The sequence below is a fragment of the Leptopilina boulardi genome, unplaced genomic scaffold, assembly GCF_019393585.1.
Source record: "Leptopilina boulardi isolate dan_hultmark-lab unplaced genomic scaffold, ZJU_Lbou_2.1 LbouV2_95, whole genome shotgun sequence".
NCBI classification, from domain to species: Eukaryota; Metazoa; Arthropoda; class Insecta; order Hymenoptera; family Figitidae; genus Leptopilina; species Leptopilina boulardi.
Window position 1 is genome coordinate 583,299 of NW_026138044.1, and position 23,525 is coordinate 606,823.

Here is a 23,525-nt window from a genome sequence, read left to right on the forward strand (position 1 = left end):
TTTTCACGCTTGACATTAACTCTCTATATTATTTTCCGTGGGATATTTTTTTTTTCATAAATATTAGTTTTAAAAACATTTTTTTTTCTTTTTAAAAATTTGATGAAAAGAAAATTATTTATTGCATTGAAAAAAATTTCAGTGTAAATAACTGCATTATTTTATTATATTTCTCTCGTTATTTTCTTTTTCTTCTTAATTTCTTATCGATTCTACAAGAAAATACATCTGTTTTACCAAAGCCATGTTTCTTTTCTTTAATATAAATTGTTTATTTCTTTCTTTTTGAACCAAAAATGAAATCCTAAATCTTAAATGGTCAACACTTGCAGATTGCACTTTGATATTTACAAAATTCATAGAAACCGAAGACATTTGCAAGAAATAAATGTAATAAATACTACGGTATTTATTTGAATTCAAAATTCGAGTTTTATTTCTAAATTCTTTCTTCTAATTCAAAGTCAATCAAAATCTAATTATTTCTCTAGTTCTTAGTCAATTATTCAAATTCTTTTACAGATATTCAAATTCTTCAAGTTCCAGTAATTAAACCAATTCAAGTTTATTCATTTAAAATATCAAGGTTCCAAAATTCTGATTTAAACGAGTATAAAACAAAAATCAGACAGACAGAATTTATTCTTTGAATTTTTGTAATCACTACTAAAAATTATAGAAAAATTTTTAAGTTTTAATGTGAATCTATGTACAGACAAAAGTCTGATTTTATAGTTTTTTAGATGTAGGTAATTCATAAGAATATAAAGTAATACCCAAATCTTTCGCCGATAAAGTGTAATAAATTCTACGAGACGTACCTACTTTCTCTGTATTATACTTTGTTTTTTTAATAATTATATAATATAATAAAGTCTGCAGTGAATTTCCAGAGGATGATGAATGAAAATGTTACTTTTTAGAGTGGTACACGTGGATATATATATTTCGACGGTACCAAAAACTTTACTGCGAAAAGTTTCAAATTGAAAGGTTTAACTGTTCTGTTATGATAAACCAATACCAAGCTGCGCGCTTATGTCAAAGTTTGCTTTGTCCACTTTGTGGAATCGCTTTGTGCGCTTTGATGCATTTTCAATGATAGTAGGAAACGGGAATCCATTCCAGTTTTACAAAGCGACTGATTGCATATATTGGAAACTGTAAAGCTTAGTTGTTCTATTCCCGATAATTGAATGTTTTTTTTTCATTCACAAAAAATTATTTATTAAGCTCCATCTGAACATGGAGAGGGAAAGAGCGAGAATGGACAAGTTATTTGTATAGTCAAATTGTGCATAGCCACTCTATATTCATAGATAAATGTTGAACTGAAAAACCTCAACTCAAAATGATACTTTGACCCGGCAATTGAGATTGCTATAAGCTTAACTTAAAACTACATTTGATTTGACTCTAACTTGAACCTACTTTAATCCAACATTGTACTTGACTTGACTTTATTGAATTCTACATTAAATTTCCTTTAATTCAACATTATATTAAACCTCCTTTGATCCTACTTTCAACCTACTTTGACCCAATAATAATAAACTTTAATTAATTAAACTACACGGAAAACAAAGTACAACTGCATCTGAGAATTTTTTCGCCATAACAATTAAACATTTCGACAAAAATGAACCAGCGATATTGTATTGCCAAAATGGCTGACCAGAAAGATTAAAATCTAAATTCACTATAGGCGAATTGGCTAAACTTTCGGCTGCTGCGATGAAACTTATTTACAGCGTTGGATGTTTCGTTCCTTCATATTAATTATATTCCCAAATAGCTCGTTCTCGTCGTAAAATTTTTTTCCGTGTAGTTTCTGAAATTATATGACATTATTTAACCCTACATTGAAACTGCTTTAAACATACTTTGACCCTGCATTAAACCTCTTTTGACTCTACCATAAAGCAGATTTTAAAAAAATGTGACTACACGGAGAGAAAAAACGAGCCTTTACAGCATGGACCTATGTATGCTCTCTTCGTACGCGCCTCTATCGTCCATCTTCGGTACCATCTCTTGCTGTAGTAGCTCGGCTCCTTACTATTTTAGTACGGGCAAGTGAAAATATAGTATAAGGTCGTACCGAAGATGGACGGTAGAGGCGCGTACGAAGAGAGCATATATAGGTCCATGCTGTAAAGGCTCGTTTTTTCTCTCCGTGTAGGCTCAGATTCTATACACAGAAAATTGAAAGGCATTAAAATAAGCTGCAACGCTTATTATTTTAATCCAATTTTGCTTATTTTAATACCAAAACGGATTAAAATAAACAAAATTGGATTAAAATAATAAGCGTTGCAGCTTATTTTAAAGCCTTTTAATTTTCTGTGTAATGAACTAACTTTCAAACTATATTGAATCTTCTTTACCCTAACATTAGAGATTAAACCTCCTTCTGACCCATTCTTGAAACAATTTTGATCCTGTTTTCACCCTATATTAAAACTTTTTTGACCCTTTACTGGACTTGTTTTGAGCCTAGATTCAATATACTTTGGTCTTTTATGAAACCTACTTTGACCTTAAATTAAATCTTGCATTAAATATTAAACTATAATAAACCCTACATTAAACTTATAACCTTCTTTGCCCTACCATAACCATAGAAAAGTAGGTTCAATGGTGTTTCAAGATTGATCGAAAATACAATTAAAGTAGGTAAGTAGGTTTAAACAAGGTCAATGTAAGGTCAAAGGGATTTTTTACAATCATAAAAAAATGGGCTTATATAATTACTATGTGAAGTGTAGTATGAAAAAAAGGAAAATGCAGTTTGAATATAGCGTTAAAGCAGGTCCAATGTTGGAGAAAAGTAAGTTCAAGATAAAGTCAAATCAGGTTCAATGTAGCATTAAATTTGATTCAAGATATGGTAAAGAAATAGTTTTAAAGTTTCAATGTAGGATTATATTAGGTTCAACGTAGAATAGAAGCAGGTTTAATGTGTGGTCAAGAAAGGATCTAATCAGGTTTAATGTATACGGTTAAAGTAGGTTCAATATTTAATGCTTGTTCAAAGTAGGTACAAAGTAGGATTAAAACAGGTTTTAGGTAAATTCAATGCATTTTCAGGCCGAGATCAAAGCAGGTTCAATAAAGAATTTACGTAGGTTTAAGGTAGGGTAGAAGTAGGTTTAATATATGATCAAAATAGAATTAAAGCAGGTTCAATATCTCACTAATTTTTGGTCATTATAGGTTCAATCTTCAAAGCTTGTTCAAATTAGTTAAAAAGGAGGATTGAATCAGGTACAGTCAATGTATCTTCACAGCAGGTTCAATTGAGAATCAAAATATGTTCAATTGAGAATCTAATTAGGTTCAATGTATAGCCAATATAGAATCAAAGTAGGATCAATCTTCAATACTTTATCAAAGTAGGTAAAAAGGAGGATTGAATTAGGTAAAGTCAATGTATGTTCAAAGTAGGGTCAAAGCAGGTTCAATTGACAATCTAAGTAGATTCACTTACGAATCTAATTAGGTTCAATGAAATAGCGCGGTGAAACTAGCGAGCCGCCAGCCGGCAGACAGCAGACAAAACCATAGGCGTCGACGCTACACTAAACGCCACCACTAGCAAATTGGGTAGCAACGTTTAAACAAAAATAAAAACAGTTCTAATGATTCACACATTACATTATGATACTACATGAACAAATTTTAACATAAATATGATTAGTTAACAAACAATTTACACTTACATAATCAAACAATAATAATTAATGAAAAACTATTGTCTGCTAACAAACGGCTGGAGCTGCTGGCTATTAATTTTTCCAAAAAAAATTCTTACAAATAAAAAACTGAATTTTTAATTTTCTTGTTGGAATACCTTCTAATAATGTTTATTAACAAGTTTTATATTTGCAAGAATTTTTTTGGGAAAAATTAATAGCCAGCAGCCCAAGCCGCTTGTAGCAGACAGTCGTTTTTTTGGTTTTTTTTCACTAAAATTGACTAAAAAAATTTATTTTTCAATGAATTTTTGATTTTATTGTTGCAAAATCTTGTAATAATGTTTATTAACAAGTTTTATATTTGCAAGAATTTTTTTGGGAAAAATTAATAGCCAGCAGCCCAAGCCGCTTGTAGCAGACAGTCGTTTTTTTGGTTTTTTTTCACTAAAATTGACTAAAAAAATTTATTTTTCAATGAATTTTTGATTTTATTGTTGCAAAATCTTGTAATAATGTTTATTAACAAGTTTTATATTTGCAAGAATTTTTTTGGGAAAAATTAATAGCCAGCAGCCCCAGCCGCTTGTAGCAGACAGTCGTTTTTTTGGTTTTTTTTCACTAAAACCGACTCAAAAAATTTATTTTTCAATGACTTTTTGATTTTATTGTTGGAAAATCTTCTAGGAATGTTTATTAACAAGTTCTATATATGCAAGAATTTTTTTGGGAAAAATTAATAGCCAGCAGCCCCAGCCGCTTGTAGCAGACAGTCGTTTTTTTGGTTTTTTTTCACTAAAACCGACTCAAAAAATTTATTTTTCAATGACTTTTTGATTTTATTGTTGGAAAATCTTCTAGGAATGTTTATTAACAAGTTCTATATATGCAAGAATTTTTTTGGGAAAAATTAATAGCCAGCAGCCCCAGCCGCTTGTAGCAGACAGTCGTTTTTTTGGTTTTTTTTCACTAAAATTGACTAAAAAAATTTATTTATTAATGTATTTTTATTTTTCTTTTTGGAAAACCTTCTTAGAATGTTTATTAGCAGGTTTTTTATTTGTAAAAATTTTATTTGTAAAAATTAATAGCCAACAGCTCCAATTTGCTAGTGGTGGCGTTTAGTGTAGCGTCGACGCCTATGGTTTTGTCTGCTGTCTGCCGGCTGGCGGCTCGCTAGTTTCACCGCGCTCAATGAAATGCCAATTTAGGATCAAAGTAGGATCAATCTTCAATACTTTCTCAAAGTAGGTAAAAAGGAGGATTGAATCAGGTAAAGTTAATGTATGTTCAAAGTAGGGTCAAAGCAGTTTCAATCGAGAATCTAAGTAGGTTCAAGGTGAATCAAAACAGGTTCAATATAGTGTTAAAAGTATATACAAAATTGGTTCAAAGCAGCTTAAATATAAGGCAAACTAGGTTAAACAATTAAATATTTCTATTCTCTCAATTTGTTTGAAATTGGCGAAATGACATATATTATTATGGGAATTATAATAATTAAAAGTGCTAATATGCTTTCTTCACCTATATTAGAGAATTTTTTTTTTAAATCAATTCTCATGTAATTTGGTAATACGTGTGCAACATCACGTTTTCGATTAATTTTTATGGATTTTCCAATGGTTCTATATATTGGTTTTGAGAGAATAATTCACAATTTTATGTGGAAATATAAGAATTTAATCAGATTTTCAAAGGCTGTTTTTTTTAAAGAAATAACCGATAGTAAAAAATCTTTAATAAAAAGGGGAAAATTTCATGTCCAACATAAACTAAAAACATTTTGTTTTTATTGCAAATTAAATCAATCGATTTAATAGAAGAAATAAAAAAAATCACTAAAATTAAATGAAGCACGGATCATGTTGTACATATATGTGTATCTCATATTTTTTACGATCATTTTTTTTTACTGTTTCAATAAGTGTTACATTTATATTTTTAACTAGGTATATAAAAAACTATTATAAAAAAGAATTTCTATATTCATTCATGAATATATATTAAATCTATACATATGTAACAACAATTTTATGTTTAATAATGTACTATATTTATATTTATTATTGTATGAAATAAATTCTGTATATTAAATTATAAAACTTTTATATTGAATATTGAGAGGGAAATTTTGATGTTTGTTAGTGAATGTAAAATACATTGTTATTTATCTATTGAAAATCGTAAATCATGAGAATGTGAAATGAACCTCATCTGTCAAATAATTTTAATGATCATGCATAAATCATTGTTGTACAGTTATTGATACCGAGGATCGGCTATACAATTTTCAATATTACTGGTTGTGAACATTTTTAATGAAAATTTACTAAATATTAACAGTATTCTAAAAATTAAAAATAAAAACAATAATTATTTATATTTAGAAATAAAATTATCCGATATTAATAATATAATTATATAAATTTTTCCATTAAAAAAAAATAAAAGAATTAATTATTAAAATGTTTGAAAATTTTCAAAATATTTTTTTTAAAACACATCTGATTAGAGCAAAAATTAAAAAAAGTTAGTTCGCATGACATTTATTTTTTTTTATCTTTCTAAAATCTGCAAGCATAAATAGTAAAGAAGATTTACGATAATGTCGTTTAATTAAATTAATTATGTTTGTATTTTTTTTCTCCTCTCTTTTATTAAGTAAATTGTGAATCACGTGAGAATAAACCATTTTTTTTCTTAAACAAAGTTTATTAGGAAGTATAGTAATTAGGACTACAGTCAATTAAGAATGTGAAATATGAAAATTCATCGAAAATTTAAATTTGAAATACTGAAAATCAGCTTAAATGCAAATTGACGATTTGAAAATTCAGTTAAATGCTAATTCTACAATTTTGTAAATTACTACTTCCACACTTCAATAAATATTGTTAAACCGTCAATATCAAGTGGCTGTGATGTAACATTTATAAAATCTGTGACTGATCTAATTATTTTCAAAAATCTGCTTTGTAACTATTTTTATTTATTTTTCTTACTCGAAGAAATAATTGAATAATCAATCAAGCAATCAATTGAAGAGGCTGATGGAATAGAAAATAAAAAAAAAAGAATGGAATAGACTTTTCTTTTATCCCAAATATAATACCCTAATTTTTGAAAGGATCTTCATTAACACTTTAATACCCTGAGTGAAGATGGGAGTTAAGGAGGAATAGACGAGGAATAATGAAGAGCTTAAGTCGATACAAGTTAGGAATATGTGTTTGCCAGCGTAGCATCTGAATTGAGCTCAGTTTATCCTTGGTGCACGTAGCTCAAACTCATTACCTAAGTTAACTATTACGAACTCTATATATACGTAGGTGTATATTTACCATGTCCATATATGTTGAATACTGTTTCCTATGCTCTTATCCATATCCTACTACTAGACCTTATATACGAATTCTCACGCAATGGTAAACTTCTCTCTCTATCTCTCTTTAGATATACATATATACACAATGTAACGTTTCATTGGCACAAAAGCATCATACACAAATCCGTATTAGTTGTTTATACTACTTATACATTGCGAGAATAAAGCTGCCAGTAATTATTATAGCTTAACGTACGAAACGTGTAACCAATATTGACAATATTATAATATTATCATTATTCAATTGTAGGTACAAATTTTCAATAGTCTCGTGTAGAATAATTGACATTAAACCAGTATATTATTTTCTATTCTGTTTATCGATTTGAAATATTTTATTAAAACTTTATTAGTTGAATAATATTTAATATTTATTTCATAACAGTGTTTTTCTATATAAAAAAGAATTATTATTTAATTTCTCTATATTATAAAAAGATTTCGCCGCTGTCTCCATATCAAACATAACCTCAAAATTTTATTTCCTTTAATGTAGCACCACTTTTCAGAGGGCAATGGTATCATATTTAATTTTTTTTTCCAAGAAAAACTCAGGAATTCGCTTGACGCTCTAACGAAAATGAAGCCCTCCAATTGGAGCGCGCGACGCCCCTCCTTGCTTCCTACTGATCACGCCCACAGACTATATAAGAAGTATCTCTTATCGTTTGAGTTCAGTTCATGAGATTTGTTCACGAGGTGAACATTCACAAGGTAACTTACAACAAAAGGGCAGCTAAAATTTATTTTACATTTATTTATTTCTTCCTTTTAGAACCAATAATGAAATATTAAATCTTAAGTGGTAAACACTTGCAGGTTGCACTTTTAAATTAACAAAATGCATACAAACCGAAAACATTTCTAAGCAATAAAATATAAAAAATATAACCATAAAATTAACTAATAATGTTGCGTTGTGAAAATGGCTGCCATGTAAATAGTAAATAAATTGGTAAATTTTATTCAATCTCATTATAGGGAAAAATTGCCAAGAATTAGGATCTCACTCACCAGGACAATAATTATATACAATGTTTCCCAATTACATTTTCGTGACGTGCATTCTCACGTAAGCTATTCTGTTATAGGTTACATCCACCCGCAAAAGCGATACGCTCTCAACCTAATTTGAAATTCAATTCTTATGGGATATGTTATCGACGAGAGTTTGTGGTATTTCAAGACAAGAATTTTAAAAAGGAAGCGAGCTCTGTTTCTTTTAAATGAATAAAATAGAGCATACTATTCCATTTTACAGGGATACACCAACGGGATTTCCCTGCAAAAATCGTTTCATTTTACTGTACAATATTATATGAATTTCTTTTTTCTATAAATTGTGCTTTACTAATAAAACATAAAAAAAATTCTTATTTAATTATATTAATTTGAAAAAAATTTACAAATGAGAGTTATTTTAAGAGCATTTTTCAATTACTGTTTAAGAGAATGTTTTTATGGTGAAACTGAGAAAGATGTACAAGATTAAAAAGGCTTCAGTTTGTGAACTATATACGCACAGATGAAAATACCAAGATGCTTTTACTATCACTGAAATTCATTGCATCGTTCTTACAACATTCCGTCTACCTGCTTTTTTTATTTTATTTTTTTTTTCGGTGTACCACTCGTTTTCAACAGATATAACCCGCACTATTAGGAAAGAACCAAGTACTGAATAAAGTCGTATATATACATACTAACCAAAAAAAAAAAAAACCTTTCTGAGGAATGGAATTTAGCCCCAAGAAACTTTTCTTTATGAAGCTTTAGGAAAACTACACGAAACGAGTAATATAATTGTGAAGTTTTCATAAAAGGCAAAAGATGAAAACGTGAAACTTCTTTTTTTAAGATCCACTAGAAAAAGATTCCATTCAAGTTTATTTTGGTCAATTCGCATTCTATTTCTTTATTATAGCATTTCAATTCATTTTTTTTCATCAATCAAAAAACAAAATTAGATTTAAATAAAATACAATTTTTTATATAGTAATTGCTTATTAAAAAATAAATTTGTTGATGTTGATAATAGATTAGAAAAAATTAGATTGCATTCAAAAATTGAAGAAATAAAAAATTTAATAAATTGTTAAGAAGCAAATAATGGTATATGAAACATAAAGATCATGTCTCTTTCTGGTATTCGAATGAAAACATTATTTTTGGTAAAATGAAACAATGAATCTTTATTATCAATTTATTGAATCAATGTTGTCATCAAACTGGGAAAATACTTGTTAATCGGGTATTGCATGCAAGATTGATGTTTCTTCCTAAAATTGTACAACTCTGCAAATATGAATCAATAATAGACATTCTGTCTATCAATCACTCTTATACTTAGTTGTTTACGAGAAACCATATCACAGTGTGGGATTAACGACTATTACAAATTTCCGTTCAGAAATTGTCTCACTTTTTCTTATTTGAAAAATTAATATAAAATAATTAAAATAAAAAATAAAATTATATTAAAAAATTACTTATTATAAAATAAGCTCAAAGTTAAAAAAAACAATTCTTAATTAATATTTGTTCAGATTTTCTAAGCGTAACTCTAAATAAGGCGTTGACTAGAAATAAAAGAATTCACTTTACAAGTGTTTTAATAGTTTTTTATTTTTTAATACTTCATCTTAATTATCCTTTTTATTATAATTTGTAATTAACGAATTTTGTTTATTAAATTTAATTTTTATTTAAGTATGCCGTTCCCGATCGTTTCTCCGTTCATTTACTTTTAATTAATATTATCGTTTAATTTAAATTAACGCGCCACAAAGTTGTAGATGGCGCGCACTACATCGCTTAGCAGGCGACAAAATCACACTGTTGGTAGGTTGCCGAAATTTTGTCAGAGAGAAACGAGACTTCTAATTGATAAGTGATCCTTCCTAAAGGTCAAAAAATTATAATGTTCGTTCTACGAGCACATTGCGCTGTAAACGCTTTTTTTATATTCTCTATAATTAAATTAAATATTCATAGCTCTTCTATCCAATTTGATAAACCTTGACATCTCTCTTACTTTATTTTCTATTTACTGATGCGGTCATTTACCTCATCACAGCTGATTCTACGTACTTCGAAAAATTCTATATTTACTTTATCACTGTCAAATCAAAACTGCTATGACATAGACGTTTAGTCTCATTTTTCTCCAGTAATTAGGTTTTATGCATATAATTTTCATAACAAGTATTACAAAAATCTATATGTAACACGTTTTAATAATAATTATTTAATAAATTTGTAGTTTCTCAAGAAGGCAGCTGCGCTGTCGAAACGTAAAAAATTGTTTTATTTTAAACCTGACTCGGAGTGATCGTTCAATTTAGTTTTCATATTTTAATAATAAAATATGTATAAAAATTTGAAGAATCTTAATTTTTCTCTTTTAGATAAAATTTGCTGACTTCCAACTGCAATGCACTTGTAAACTCAGATGGCGCAGCTCCAGGATCAATAGCTTGGAATATTTTTAATAAAAGTGCTTAACAAAATTATGAGAGACTGATAAATATATGTACAACATAATGTCATTCTTGCATTTCAATAGAATTATTTTATCCGGAAAAACGGCTAAAAATTAGCGACCTAGTGTGATTTCCCCTCTTAAAAACAATAATTAAAAACAATATAAACAAGATGGGGGTCCCTTTTTATAAAAGAAGTTTATGTTCATTTCATGAACATTTTGCTTCCTCATTGCGCAAAGCAAAAGATTTGCTTCCTCTTGGAGGAAGCAATAAATTAATAATTTATATACATATTATTTTTAAAATATGATAAATGATTTCAAAAAATATATCTTTTTCCACCTTTTCCACTCTTTCAACCGTTTTATTGGAAAACCAATCAGTTTCTTTTGACGTAAGGAAAAAGATTATTATATGTATTGCCTTTATTTTAGCTTTGAAACAATTTTTTTATTAAAATCGATTTTTTGAAAAAAAGTAAAAAAAAAATTTTTTTTAGGGGGTACTTTCTAAAATTGTTGTGTTCATTTTGAGATATTAATGTGACAAATGTACATACCGAATTTTATCCAAATCCGTTAAAACGTATTAACGATATCGTGTTCACAAAAACTTTTTTAACTAAAATATGAATTTTTGAATTTTGAATTTTTGAATTTTTGAATTTATTCTTTAAATTTCAATGAAATATAAACTTTATATATACCAATCGATTCGTCTTGATATGAGGAATACGATTTTACTATGTATTGCCTTTAATTTTGCTTTCAATAAATTTTTTCGATTAAAATCGATTTTTTTGAAAAAATGCCAAAAAAATTTTTTTTGTGGGTATTTTCTAAAATCATTGTGTCCATTTTGAGATATTGATGTGACAAATATACGTACCAAATTTTAGCCAAATCCGTTAAAACGTATTAAAGTTATCGTGTTCACAAAAAAATGGATCCACACACACACACATACACACACACACACACATACATACATCCGGACAATTGATCAGGGACTTATATATGACATTTATAAATAGAAAAAAATTTGTTTGGTGCATTTCTAATAATTTCATAATTTGAAGGACTACATAGCTTCCTCCAGAGGAAGCAAAAGCAATTATACAGGGTTATTTTTAGGTTCCGGATCCCCTAAAAAATTTTTTTAATCTCACTTTTTTCATTTTTTAAACAAAAAAAGTGTATAGTTCTACGTGAAGAGAATATATACTCCCTTTGAATAAAAATAAAATAGAAGTATTTTATTGTGCGTTAACGATTGCTTTTAACCTCAACGAGAATGGCAAGTTGTTCCTTATACTTTGTTTCGTAAAAGATCCACGAAACAAACGAAACTCGTTTTGAAACTTTCAAGATGCAATAGTACGACGCAAAAGGAGAACAGTTTAAGGTTTGTGTTTTCTTCGTTATTAGGCCCTTGGGACTATATATACAAAAAGAAAGAGGGAGACGGAAAATAAAAAAAAATTAACGCCGAAAAGAAAGAGCAAATGGTACTTTGTGGTACAATAGAAGAATAGAGCGCCATAGAGAGACACCATTAATACGATCTCTGAGAAAAAGGGACATGCTCTTGTAAGCGCACTGTCTTGTTTAGTTAAGGGAGCTTTATTATCCACAACTGTGGAATCCTCTCGACACTTTCAAAGGAGATTCAAAAACACGATTTTCCTTTTTCCATCAAGTGAAAATAAAAATTTAATAATGTTACAGCAAAATATAAACATGAGACAATAAAATCTAACCAGTAAAGGTCAATTTCCGAAAAAATTAGAAATACAGAAATTGAAATTACTAAAATCCTACAAATTTTTAGTTAAATTTTAATTGAAAACGAAAAAGTCGTTTGTCAATAATTAGTAAAAAAAAATGGAGCATGAACATAAATATGATAAATTTATAAAAAAATCGTCCGCCATATTGGATCCGCCATTTTGAATTTTAAAAAACTGACTTCAAATTCGTAATCAGCGTCCCTTGAAACCCCTAAGTAATAGGCACAAATGTATAATATGTCAAACATTTGGAAAATTTAAGTTCACTTTGAAAAACCGCTAAAGCCATTGAATTCAGTAAATTGTTATAAACAAATAATTAACTAAGACAATCACTGTAATGAATTTATTATCTTAAGAGTCGCTGATTACGAATTTATAATTAGTTTTTCAAAATTTAAAATGTCAGGTTCAATTTGTCGGACGAATTTTTTAAATGTTCTCTGGATTCCCTTGAAACTAATTACTTAGGGGTTTTCGGGGTCGCTGATTACGAATTTGGCATTAGTTTTTCAAAATTTAAAATATCGGATAAATTTTTTAAAATTCCATTAATTCACTTGGAAGGTGTTACTTAAGGAATTTTCAGGATCGCTGATTACAAATTCGATGTTACCCTTTTAAAATTCAAAACGGCGGATTCAATATGGCGAAAGAATTTTTTAAAATTCATCCGATTAGCTTGAAACTTGTTACCCATCGATTTTTGGAGTCTATGATTACGAATCTAATGTTTGTAGTACAAAATTCAAAATGGTGGTTTCAATATGGCAGACTTTTTTTAAATTCATCAGACTAGCTAAAAATTCTTTATATCCTGGCTTTTAGGATTGCTTATTACGAATCTGATATTAAATTCGTAATTCGTGATCCTAAAAATTCCCGAGAATTCACGCAAATCTGATGAATTAAAATTTTGAATTTTATTTTGAAAATGTATAAATTTATTAAAATACTGTTACTCGCAATTTTTTCCACAATTTTCTCAACTTTTTTTTGAAAATTTTTATTTTATGTATAAATAAAAAAACTGGAAAAATAAAAGGTCTCTCATGACTTATAATTATTGTATTCATATCTTAAATTGCTTACAACTGCGGTCATGGTTACTACGCTGCTGACAAAAATGAAATAACTTATAAAGCCACGGTTTGCCAACTTAATTAATTGAGGCGAAAAAGGTAAAGTATGATTTAATTACTATATATGTAAGGAGCAGTTATACATAAAAGCAATTATACACATAATTGGTGCAAAATATACTCGCATACTTATTACAAAATTTCATTTTTCTCATTTAGATTTACATATTTTTTTGTTTTATAAAACAATCCAATGAAAATGTAACTGTTAAATGTGTAGAAATAGAAGTTTTTATATTGTAAATAAATATTTAATTTGATAGAATTTTCTGAAAAGTAGATAGATATTGAATTTAATTTTCGAAAGTGTTGTGTGACTAAACTTGAAATGTGTGTTTCGTTAAACAAAGAGATGTCAATTTTTCTGACATTCGAAATTCTCATAGCATAAAAGCTTTTCGTGCACAGCAATATATATTTTATATATATAAATATATATACGTATATATGCACTTTCTGGTGTTGAAATGGATGTGGCACTGTTGAAAGCGGGATGCGGCTAGATGCGCGGATAAGGAAATTGAATTCTGGACCTTGCGGATGAATTTCCGTGACTCGAATAAGCGATACATGTACAACACTTGCATATATTATTAAGCGACGCACATCGTGTGAGAGATGTAATCTGCAAGCATTACACGCTTCTAACGTAGTTTTGACTATCCTTATGTGCATTAAATTGTTCGATTTATTGACTTGATATCTACAGTAGATAAAATATGAATCTTCCAGTATACAGCAAACACCATTGTCGCTTAATTATACCCCAAATGGGAAATCGCAAATGGTTGTATTAAAGGCATTTAAATAAATTTTTCTTTAATTATTTCCTTTTAACATTAAAACATAATTTTTGTTTCTTTGTTAATTTTTTAACTTTCTTATTTTTGCTACTCATATGTACAATTCAGAATGAGATGTCAGAATGACTGAGCAAATTTGCAAGGAATATAATTCTCAAACAGTTGTCCTTTTTATAATGAAAATGACTAGACAACTTCCACTGATTTTATATTAAATATCCTCCGCGAATCCACATATCACTATGTGTGTCTTCATTCAGATAAAATATAACTGAGGATTCTCGTCGGGTCACAAAGACGTTGAGGACATCACTATCTGTCATTGAAATTAGAAGTCATCAAGGGAAGAGCTTCCTGGTGTTAGTCAATTTCCTATGGACTTTTCGCATTAATCAATTTAACATCGGATAGTGTAGGGATCTGCGTTACCGACGACTGCGTATCGATTATCGGTCGGAGGTATTATATTACTGAATATTAATTGATCTCAATGACACCGAAAAGAGAGGCCGTTGTTTAGCGACGCTTTCAAGTTTGACTCGTCAGACATTTTCTTCTCATTCTCATCCTGGTGTTCGTAGAGTCAAGTTGTGTTCTATTCTTTTTCGTGTAAAATAATTAAAATTATAAAAATGATACGAGGCGTTATTGTCGTCGTCAAATGGACGATGAGTCCCAATAAATTAATTAGGAGTCGTTTCCTTCAGAATCGATTTCATTATTATTAAAGTGTAATCGAATAAATTAAATATAAATCTTGTCTTTCGGCCTTCTGCCATTATTTAACTTTTTCTAAAATTTGAAGTCAATATTAATAAATAGTGTTAATGTTATAAATTTTGTCTAATTAATGGTGTTTATCCTTATCCCCCCCTCTGTGCGGTTTATTATTGCTGTAAAGTAACAATGGAGTTCCTGAGCTGGTTTTAGTTTTTCCTAAATAGAACTATAAAATTTACTTGACGGGTTATTTAACTATTTTTTAGGTTTAATATTTTTTCCATAAAATAACTTGGCGGCTTGGCAAAATTAATAATGAAAAAGTGTAGATAACGTTGATTGTCTTTAAAATATAATAATAAATAATAAAATTTTTAAATAAAATCAATAATAAATTAAATTCAACATTATATAGTTTATATACACTTTTCAGGACTCTAGTGTTGAAACACAACAAAATTATAAAAATCACAAAAAATGTTTTTATAGGGAATTAGGACTTTTATAATTTTCAATGGGAGTATTTTTTTACTTAACATTCAGTTTCCCCGTAAAATGTACATAATTAAGAAAAAACGAAAAATTTTATACATACATGTCAATATTTCAAAAATTAGACACTAAAAACAGTTGCTAGCTCCCGGACTAATTCGTGTTCAGCAGTAAATTAAAAAATATTTGATAGATTTTTTTGAAGTGTATAATTTGCTTTTAATCATAGACTAAACAGATCGATGCAACTAGTGTCCAAAACACGTTTCGGTACCTAACTTCCATAATAGATGGCGCTAGAAACTTAAATTTTGTATGCGATGTTTATTTCATACAATAAATTTATGCAGTGTAAATGAAACTTTAATCGAATGCACAGTTTCGTTTCTTAAACTATTAATTGGTCACGTTCCACTCATTCCTATATATTAAATACTACTAAATAAATACAATATTAAACTCATTTTAATTAGCATTAATTAAATATTAATATTTATTTAATTTATATAAGTTTAAACTACTAAAGAATAAGAAAGAGAAAAGTGATTAAAAAAGGAAGAAATTAATCAAAAGAAAAAATAATTATTTCCTGATAAAAAAAAATGCATAACTTTCAAATTAAAAGATGTTCTTTTTGCTTTTCCAAGAATATATAGATACATTATTTAATTTTATTATATCACACTAGAATTTATTAATTATTTATAACGAGATGTAATTCATGATGTGAACCGACAAAACTGAGAATGATGTGAAGCATTTCGTAACTTATTTTATATAACATACTTTGGCACACTCCTGATCGTTCCATTCACTTTTCTCTTTCTTGGGAGTCAAGGTCAGAGAGGTTCTTGACCGCGAAAAGATTATGTAACTAGAACTTTCTTACTTTTGCATTTATTATTATTATTATATATTATAAAATAGATATATTTTATTTTTATTATATTAGAAATTAATTAATAGGTAAAATTAAAAGATAATTTGCTATCAATTTTTCATATTAAAAAAAATAACCATTAAAATCTTCATTTGAAAAAAAGAGTTTCGATTTTTTTAATGTAGCTATAAACTTTTACTACCAATGTTTTCATTATAGGAATAATTTTACGATGATTTATTTTACGAGTACTTAGAAATCACTTATTATATGGTCAATTAGCAGTTATTAATTACATTTACACGGATGTTTAACAAACGTCCAATTTTACTATTATTAAATAGTTATAACGTTCAAAATTAACATTTTTTTTTATTAAAAAACAAAAATATACGACTAATTATTGTTTTGACTGTCCGTACAATTCTTTTCTAACCGAAAATAAAATAAAATTTTTTTTGAAAAAGGTTCATATCACTTCATCGTATGCATAGAGAATTTTTTTCACCTTTTAACAGTATTTTCAGTTTATCTTTCATATATGTATATATAAGAGTTTGAAGAAGTCATATTACTCACTTTTCGAAGAAAGACAAGAATAATCGATTGGAAATGGAACTTGGGGGAGCGATTTTAGAACTACCACTAAGTCGTGCAAGGGAATAAAAATGATTACCGAGAAAAAAACGAGGGCATTGAATAATGGCAATTCCTTGTCAGTGCCAAAGGATTCTACTTTGTCTTTCACGTATGCGCAACCTGAGAATCATTAGATAAAAAGAGTTCTAGTCGAACCAGACTAGATATAACTTTGAAGAAAAGTATACGTTTTTTTTTGAAAAGATATAAAATTTTGAAAATTCAAATTACAGAAACTATTTTAATTATCATTGTTAATTTGATACAACATTCCAGATGATGTTAGAAATATTTACAAAAAAATATATATAATAAAATAAAAATTATTCAAATGGAAATGGATAGAAAAATTTTTCTTATTTTGAATACCCACTTACTACTTGTTGACTCACAGCAGTTATAGAATATCGAACTGTAGGAAAATTTATATTAATCCAAAATTCAATATGGTCAAGTTATTATATCTGTATTACCCTCAGTTATATTACAATTGCCTTTAGCGGAAACTTTCCATTCTTCTCCTCCTCAGAAATAGTTCCCTCCCTATGTGAGAAAGCTATTACTACTTCATCGGAAAAAGGTTTCCACAGTTTCACACGAAAATGTTCTAATTTAATGCTTTGCGGAGAAAATTGAGGGGACAAAACCTCCAAAAAGAATCAATATCATCAAATATATAAAAACTAAATAATTGAGAAATCAATATCTTTACAACTGCTTCACTGTTAGTGTTGACGGGTCCACATAATACCTTTGAATTTAACTTCAAACTTTTTTAATTCACTAAAAGATGTCATTAGAAGGTCAACTATATGGTCCAGGAATAGCAGACTAATGTTAAAAAATTCTTCGTACTTAAATTTATTATTCTTTCATGCATTAAACATATGTCAAAACTTTAAACGCCTTTTTCTCGAAACACGATTTTTCAAATCTGCACGCAGTATAACTCAATCAATTTTCATTTTTTTCAATCTAAATCTTTATCATATCTTTAAAATAACATTCCTCACAGAAGTAGAAGATCGATTTTCGATATGATAAAATTTCTATTTTTTAGGGACGAAAAAGTACCGATTTTTTGGTCGGAAAAATCGACTTGTAATTTCAAAAGCTCGCAAATTTAACAAAAATGAATATTTCAAAAATCGGCTATTCTAATGTAAATTAAGAAAAAAAAATTTATTTTGTTCCAGGAGTGGGATTACAAATAGCGACAGCGCTACGAAGATTTCGCTACGTAGCGATTCAAAGCTACATTCACTTTAAAAAATTTTCTTGCTATCGGGTGACTAAAAAAATGGTATCATTTTGATAGATTTAGGTTGGTACAATTGTTTTTCTGTGTATTTTTTTTCTCATATTTGCTTTATTTTATAATTTAACAATTTTTTTTTTTAGAATCAAGAATGTATTAAATTCATAAGGATTTCCCACGATGAAGAAATGAAGCAATTAAAAGAAATATCTAAAAGCCTGACAAATTTTTCAACTGTAACACTTTAAACCTTAAAAGTTATAAAAAAGGCAATTTGAGGGAACGATAATTATTAATATTATTATATTAACACTTTTATTTCTAAATTTTAACCTTAAATTTTTTTATAATTAATAATTATAAACTAAATAAAACATAATAATAATAATAATAAAGAAAGAAAGAAAACATTTATTTTCAATCTCTATCCTTACAAAAAATCAAGAAAATAATTCAACTTTATCCAATAATAATAAAATATTTACTTTTCTTTTTTATATTAATAATTAAATATTTATTTCATTTATATTTATTATCTTTTTCATAGAATTAAAAGTTTCTATTAGATATTGTCTAAAAAAATTTAATTTAATAAATTTTGAAGATATAACCTCGGAAATAGAATTTTTGTTCTCACGCAAGGTTTCACTAAAAAAATGTATAGGGCATTTTTTGTGAGTTAAAGAGTTTTTCAAGAAATGAAAGTTTAAATCAATTTAATTAAAAAATAATTCATTAATTTAATAAAAAAAATTATCAATTTTTAAATTTAGGCTGGTAAAGAATATCCTAATTTTAAATCTCATTCAAGTATTATTTTTAATTCTTATGCAATAAGATTAATTTTCTTAATTTCTATTTATTAAATTAAATTAAAAAATTTATTTCCTTTATAAATTATTTTAACATTAAACTAGATACTTTATTTTTAAAGTTGTTATTTATTAAATTAATAGGTTATTTGCAATATTAAAGTATAATTTATTTCGTAGTAGTTTATTATTTTATTTGAAACTAACAGTTGGCAAAAATGAAGTTAAAGAATTGATTCCACCTTCATGTTGTATTTGTTTGCTACGTAGATAAAATATTTTAGGAAATTGACATGAATTCTATGTCAATGTCCTTATTTAGAAGGGTTATGTTTATAGTTTCTTCTAAATTACTATCTTGCAGTTTAAGCTTTGAAGAAACTGTCAACGGTATTTTATTTTGGTCATGATTTGAAACAAATTTCACTAAAAATATGTAAGTTTTCAATTCTAAATAACGAAAAGCGCTAAATAGCGACTATCGCTAATAGTAGGGGAGACCGAGGAGGAAAGTAACAAAAATCAGTTTTTTTATGCTAACATTAAAAATATTTGTCGGATAAATTTGTCCAATATATTAAATGAAAGCTTGGACATTCACCTTTTAAATAAAATTTGAATTAAACATTTATAATAAATTGACAGTTCACAGTATAACTTTTACGCAAGCTCTTCATCTGTTACTTTCCTCCTCACCCCCGAGGAGGAAAGTAACAAGCTCCTAGGAGGAAAGTAACAGTATAAAATTATGTAAAAATCTTTAGACTAATGACTATTATTAATTAGAAATATTTTTATTAGGAACACATGAAAGTTTAAGTACACTTTATACTTATTTGGCACATATTTGGGACATATTTAGCACATATTTCGAACATTTTATGAATTTAGCTCATTTTTTTTCTTAAAGATATTTTATGCTTACCTAGATCACAGGTTTTTCTTAAATAAATCTCTGTTATTCGTAAAATTAAATACGATTTGCTTCAATCATTAGTTAAAACATGGACAATATCGACAACAGGAGAAAAGTAGCGTGTTACTTTCCTCCTCGGTCGCTTTTTTCTTGTATGTCAACAAAAAAGTTAAAACTACACAAATGTTAAATTGTTTGTTTAAGCACAACTTAAAGACAGATAATAAGGCTACAAAGTAACGAAAGGCACATTTTGAAAAACAATAAAATTAAAGAAATACGAGACTTTGAAAATTTGAACGAAAACTTACTTTTGACGTTTTTTCTGCACGTCACACCGGAATCAGACCTAACCTTTCCTGTCAGGCTCGGACACACTATGGAGGAGGAAGGGGGAACAGTGCCGACTAAAAATATGTTTGAACCATGTCTATCCGATAATTTGTTTAAAAGTTATAAGCTTTGTTACTTTCCTCCTCGGTCTCCCCTAATCCCACTGCAGATTAACATTTACAACCTGTGTGCTGCGTGCAGTGGAGACCCTCCAGTAAAAACAATCTTCGAAGAACGGCCGTAACTCCGCCATTTTGTAACTTTTTTAAATAAAATAAAATATTTTTACAAACAAAAAAATATGCCTAAATATTAATGAAAATATAAGAATCAAAGTAAAATAGATATTTTATCATTGAATAATATCTATGGTGTGATTTTCTCTTGTGTTTCAGCTTTTTTCTATATAATGTTTAATACAAATAGATAATGGAATATTATATTTAGATAATTGATTTAAATAAGATACTGTACAGTTACATTTAAGTGATTGTGAATCAACAAAAAAAAAAAAAAATGAAAATCGTATCAATAAATTTCACAATACTACGTTTAAAAAAATTAAAAGAACTGTCAACCAAATTTCGACTAGTCAATCTAAAAAATTCATCTATTTATTAAAAACATATTAATCATTTTAATAAAAATTTACTATAATAATTTTTCTCAATTTTCTGTCAGGAAAATACACATACATATATAATAACGGTCTACGAATAATTAAAGTATAAATTATTTTTTAATGAGAAAAGTTAAGAACTTTTTGCTACTATATAAATTATTATACACCACTTCTTTAGTTTAGTTCCTTAACGAAGAAGTTATTGAGTCTTTTTTTTTACCTTTTTTTAAATAAAGAAAAAATTTAAAGTTATATCAAGTGCACATTATCAAATGACGGCAAATAACGGGTCTCTTAGGTGAAGGAATCTAATTTCCAGATGTTGTGAGATGAACACGCGTTGGACAATGTAATTCAGCCGGAAGTTTCGGCACTGTTAGTTACGAGGTCTTCGCGTAACGTCCCATTAGCTTCCAGTGTGGCTTAGTATTTTAATTAATGCTTCACATTCATTACTCGTTATCACGGTTAATCGTTTCTTCGCGTCCTGAACTTTCCCCGTGACCAGCAAAAGAAACTTATGATATGAGACCTTTGGGTATATGCGACTTTGAGCTCCAAAATTAGAACCTCCTTATTTTCTTTTTTAATTTCATGCTCTAAATATTGTGTCTAAGAGTGACATTAAAAAATAAAATATAATAATTTTTTTTAACATATGAAAAGAATTTTAATATATAATAACACTAACTTATCCAAATTAGAGTAAAAAAATTTTGTGTAATATATATTTGGGAAAATAAAAATTAGTGCATGAAAGTGCAATATTGACTAATTTAAAATGTTTGTTAGTAGTTAATCTAGGAGACTACGGGCGCCGGAACTAACCCTGCCGGTAAAGTAGATCACTGCATTACCAACGAAATTAACGATGGTCGGTAAATATATTTCTACTTTATCGACTGTGTGTACAGTTGAAATCTACCTTGCCGATCTCGGTCGGTAAGTACGCCGTGTAGCCCTCTAATTTAACTAGTTTGGTTTCAAGAAACTATTTCTAAATGTTATCGCAATTTTCATTAAAGGAGATTTTAATAAAGCCCATGTAACTATATATATATATATATATAGATACAAGTAAGTCATGGTTTAGATTCTTAAAGTTCATGACCCACTGCCTTTATGCGGCCACAAGTACCGTTACACACCTTTGGTATAACTGAACTGCTTGCGAATACAAATTCAGTGAAACTGCATTGTTATTTAATTATATTACATTAATTTAAAATTATAGGGACGTATGAATATTCCATAATATTCATTAGTTAGAATTTTTATTAAACGCATATTTTTTATTCAATAGAATTTAAAAAAAAAGTTTATTCAACTTTTTGATTCAAAGAATTTTAATTTAGCAGAATTTTAACTTTACAGAATTCTCGTACAACAGTACTTTAATTATAGATAAGTAATAAATTTCTTTAGCTGTACTATATATTTTTTTCTATTTTACTAACAACTTATTTATATACACGCATTACCATCACTTTTATTTTCACATGAAATCTATAAGATTGTAAAATAAGAGTAAAAAAGAATGTAATCGTATACAATCAATTTTATATACAATCGAGTGATCTCTCTGTGAGACAATAATTCTCGAAGTCACGAGAAGTATATATTGTATCGCACGAAACTGAAATAAATTCCTATAGTCACATTGTGAAATATTTTTTATTTATTCTATATAACAATAAGAATGAGTTATCATCTGAACTGAAAATCAAAACCTTCCGGTTCCGTAGTTCACACGACCAGATTTTAACATATACACCCACTATTCTAAACTTGCATCCTTTTTCTCATATTGTTTACGTTCACATTGTATATATATATATATATATATATATATATATATATATGCATACATACACGGAAAGAAATGCTACTGAAATTTCAGACATAAACTTATGGTTGAGATTTCTGGTTGAATTGGTTATACAGTCTGTTAAATTGGCAGGTAAGTTAGGTTATATTAGTCATGTGAAGTCTGATTTAGACATCTTGCTCTTTGGAAGTACCATTTGTTTGGTTGGATTACCCTAACCGAGGGGGAATTTACTCTGGTAGTCAAGTGTACACTCTTCCTGTAATACTTGTGTAATAACGTGTAATACCGTGTAATAATGCCTTATTACGGTGCTGTAATAACGCAAAAAAATCTATAATATCTCTGTAATAATGTGTAATACTCTGTAATAACGTGTAATAACTTAGTAATAAGGGTAATATAAGGTGTAATACCGGTAGAAAAACTGTAACAGTACTATCCATAGAGGTATTTTTATTATTTTAATTTATTAATACTTTTCAAAAAACAAAAAAATAAACGATTTCTTCAAGTTATATAAAATAGCTTTTGTTTAAATTTGATTTACAGTGGGTACCATTCAAATCACGTACCATTCAGCATTTTGTGGGTGCCTGTTCTACATTTAACGGTATGTAAATATTATCATTATTATTAACATAATAATTATTATGAATTGTAAATTATGATGATTAATCAATAATATAATTTACAAAATCCTTTGTTCAAATTGCGATTGAA

General features: G+C 27.9%; 1 protein-coding gene across 1 annotated transcript in view; it reads right to left on the bottom strand.

The window, feature by feature from the left end:
• Positions 1-20,498, bottom strand: part of LOC127290912 (protein-tyrosine sulfotransferase) — a 159,951-nt gene extending 139,453 nt beyond the window's left edge. Inside the window, exon 1 of the mRNA XM_051319755.1 lies at positions 20,331-20,498. The gene's annotated coding sequence lies outside the window, so the exon portion shown is untranslated. The remainder of the gene's footprint in view (positions 1-20,330) is intronic.
• Between the last annotated feature and the right edge of the window lie 3,027 nt (positions 20,499-23,525).